The following is a 3118-nucleotide window of genomic DNA, read 5'->3' on the forward strand; positions in this document are numbered from 1 at the left end:
CTTTTAAAACTGTCCGTCTGCCACTTGGGACAGAGAGAGGAACCTGACGAGCCTGAACACCAGCCTTGGCTGGACCGCTCGGGCCCTCCCATGTCGGACGCGAGTCGCCAAATCGATCGGAAGAGAGTACCGATTCCTCTCAAAAAGTCTGCGTGCCCGTTATTATAAAAGCAGCCCACCGGCCGCGGTGCCTTGCCCACAAACACACTTGGTGTCTGGGGTGATTCAGAGCCGCCGCGGCTCGAAAGTGTCAACCTGTTTTAAAAGTCATCGCTATGCCGGCACAGGTGACTTTCAAGTTAAAGAGTTCTCTTTATTGGCTTTCAAAAAAATCTGCAAAGTGTCACAGAGATTTTGAGAAACTCTTTTTTTTCTTTATATTATTATAATATAATATAATGTGTATATGTTTTCGAAAAGCATCCACCAGCAATCCATGGTGAGCCTCTCTCTGCTGGCAAGCTCCTCCTGCCTGAGCCCGACGCTGTCGAGGCTCAACACGATTTCAGACTGACAAAGAGTTCGAAAATTGCCGCCTGATGTAGCTTTAAATGCTGACAGGTGACTTCCGAGTGCTCTTGTAAAGGTCTCCGCTTTGAAATTGAGAGCCTTTTGCCAAGTGTCACTTTTTCAGGCACTCTTAAAGTGCACCTGGGCTGTCAGAGAAAGCTCTGAAAATCGTGTTCTCGAAAATCTCCGGGTACCCGACCAATCCCTAGGTGCCCGAATGACAAGTGTCAATTCGGCAGGACGGCCTCCCACCTCCGGCCGCAGATGCGTCACTAAATCCCCGCAACGGGGGCTTTCTCATTTCGGCATAGGGGCTTCCGCGGCCAACTCATTAACCTGTGCTCGGACTTTTTGTGCCACAAGTGCAAGGGACCGTTTGCCGGCAGCTACTCGCACCCCCCCGCCCAGGGGGGGAATCCTCTGACCGGAGATCCGAAACGCCGGCCGAATCCATCCCCGTCGGACTTCCGAAGGGGTTCCCTCGACCGACTGACTTCCGAACTCCTTTCTGGGCTTAAACGGGTGGAATTCGGACCCTCTCGCAAGGGAGCCGAAGCCCGCCAGCCCCGGGAGGCCTCGGGGCCGCCGTTTTCAAGCCCGACCAAAAAACCCGAAAAATGGGGAAAAATGGGAAAAATTCCCACTCCCAAAAGGCTTAAAAGTCGGTTGGGCGGCAGCCCGGGTCGGTCTCTGCAGACCTGGAGGCGCTAGACACAAGTCTGGTAAACAGGCTAAGTCTCGACATGCCACCTCTTACTATCCTGCAGGTACCCCGCCAATCCCCCCGGAACCGGCTGGCAATTGGCGAATCAGCGGGACGAATTTGAATTCGTGACCGACTCTCTGACACCGAATCGCCGCAAACGCGTTTCGATTTTTCGGCTTCGGTACCTCCCATCAGACTTTGACTGGCCATATCTCCGGACTCACGTGTCGCAGCCGGGACCTTCAGGTACCGTTCGACGCGTCTAACCCTGCCCCGTCGAATGGCGCCCCTCGCGGTGTGGTCCGATTTCCGCATTTTGGTCAGATTTGCCTCCAAAGTTTTCAGATTGAGTTGACGAATGCCCCCTACGGGGTAACCTCTTGCCCTTTCGGACATGGTCCCTGTGACTTAATTTCCGCCTTTTGCTCAATCGTTTCCCCATTTATAATTAATTTTAAAAATCGGGTTACTCAGTTCTGGTTTACCAGTTCCCTCTTCGGACTTAGTTTTTGGTTAATCATTTCCGGTTCACCAGTTCCCGTTTTGGACTTAGTCTCTGCGGGCCGTTTCTCATCTTTTGGTTCATCAGTTCCCCTCTTTTAATAATTTTTTGGCTGCTTTCGTTTGATCATTTCCCTGCCTTCTGGGTGACTTTTGCCCCTTAGGACTTCATCGCCGCACATTATTTTCGACTTCTGGTTGATCATTTCACCCCTTTTAATCATTTTTGCAACTTTTGGTTAACCATTTCACCCAGCTTCTGGTTAACCATTTCCCCTTTGGGACTTAGTCTCTGAGCATTCTTTTGGGATTCTGGTTAATCATTTGCCAATTTTTAAAAAATGTTGCCGCTTTTGTTTAATGCTTTCTGGTCAACCTTTCCCTCTTTCAGACTTCACCGCGGCACATTGCTTTAGCCTCCTGGTTAATCATTTCACCCCTTTTAATCATTTTTGCAACTTTTGGTTAACCATTTCCCCCAGCTTCTGGTTAACCATTTCCCCTTTGGGACTTGGTCTCTGAGCATTCTTTTGGGATTCTGGTTAATCATTTGCCAATTTTTTAAAAATGTTGCCACTTTTGTTTAATGCTTTCTGGTCAACCTTTCCCTCTTTCAGACTTCACCGCGGCACATTGCTCCAGCCTCCTGGTTAATCATTTCACCCCTTTTAATCATTTTTGCAACTTTTGGTTAACCATTTCCCCCAGCTTCTGGTTAACCATTTCCCCTTTGGGACTTAGTCTCTGAGCATTCTTTTGGGATTCTGGTTAATCATTTGCCAATTTTTTAAAAATGTTGCCACTTTTGTTTAATGCTTTCTGGTCAACCTTTCCCTCTTTCAGACTTCACCGCGGCACATTGCTTTAGCCTCCTGGTTAATCATTTCACCCCTTTTAATCATTTTTGCAACTTTTGGTTAACCATTTCCCCCAGCTTCTGGTTAACCATTTCCCCTTTGGGACTTAGTCTCTGAGCATTCTTTTGGGATTCTGGTTAATCATTTGCCAATTTTTAAAAAATGTTGCCACTTTTGTTTAATGCTTTCTGGTCAACCTTTCCCTCTTTCAGACTTCACCGCGGCACATTGCTTCAGCCTCCTGGTTAATCATTTCACCCCTTTTAATCATTTTTGCAACTTTTGGTTAACCATTTCCCCCAGCTTCTGGTTAACCATTTCCCCTTTGGGACTTAGTCTCTGAGCATTCTTTTGGGATTCTGGTTAATCATTTGCCAATTTTTAAAAAATGTTGCCGCTTTTGTTTAATGCTTTCTGGTCAACCTTTCCCTCTTTCAGACTTCACCGCGGCACATTGCTTTAGCCTCCTGGTTAATCATTTCACCCCTTTTAATCATTTTTGCAACTTTTGGTTAACCATTTCCCCCAGCTTCTGGTTAACCAT

This window comes from Heptranchias perlo, unplaced genomic scaffold, assembly GCF_035084215.1.
Source record: "Heptranchias perlo isolate sHepPer1 unplaced genomic scaffold, sHepPer1.hap1 HAP1_SCAFFOLD_1172, whole genome shotgun sequence".
Lineage (NCBI taxonomy): Eukaryota > Metazoa > Chordata > Chondrichthyes > Hexanchiformes > Hexanchidae > Heptranchias > Heptranchias perlo.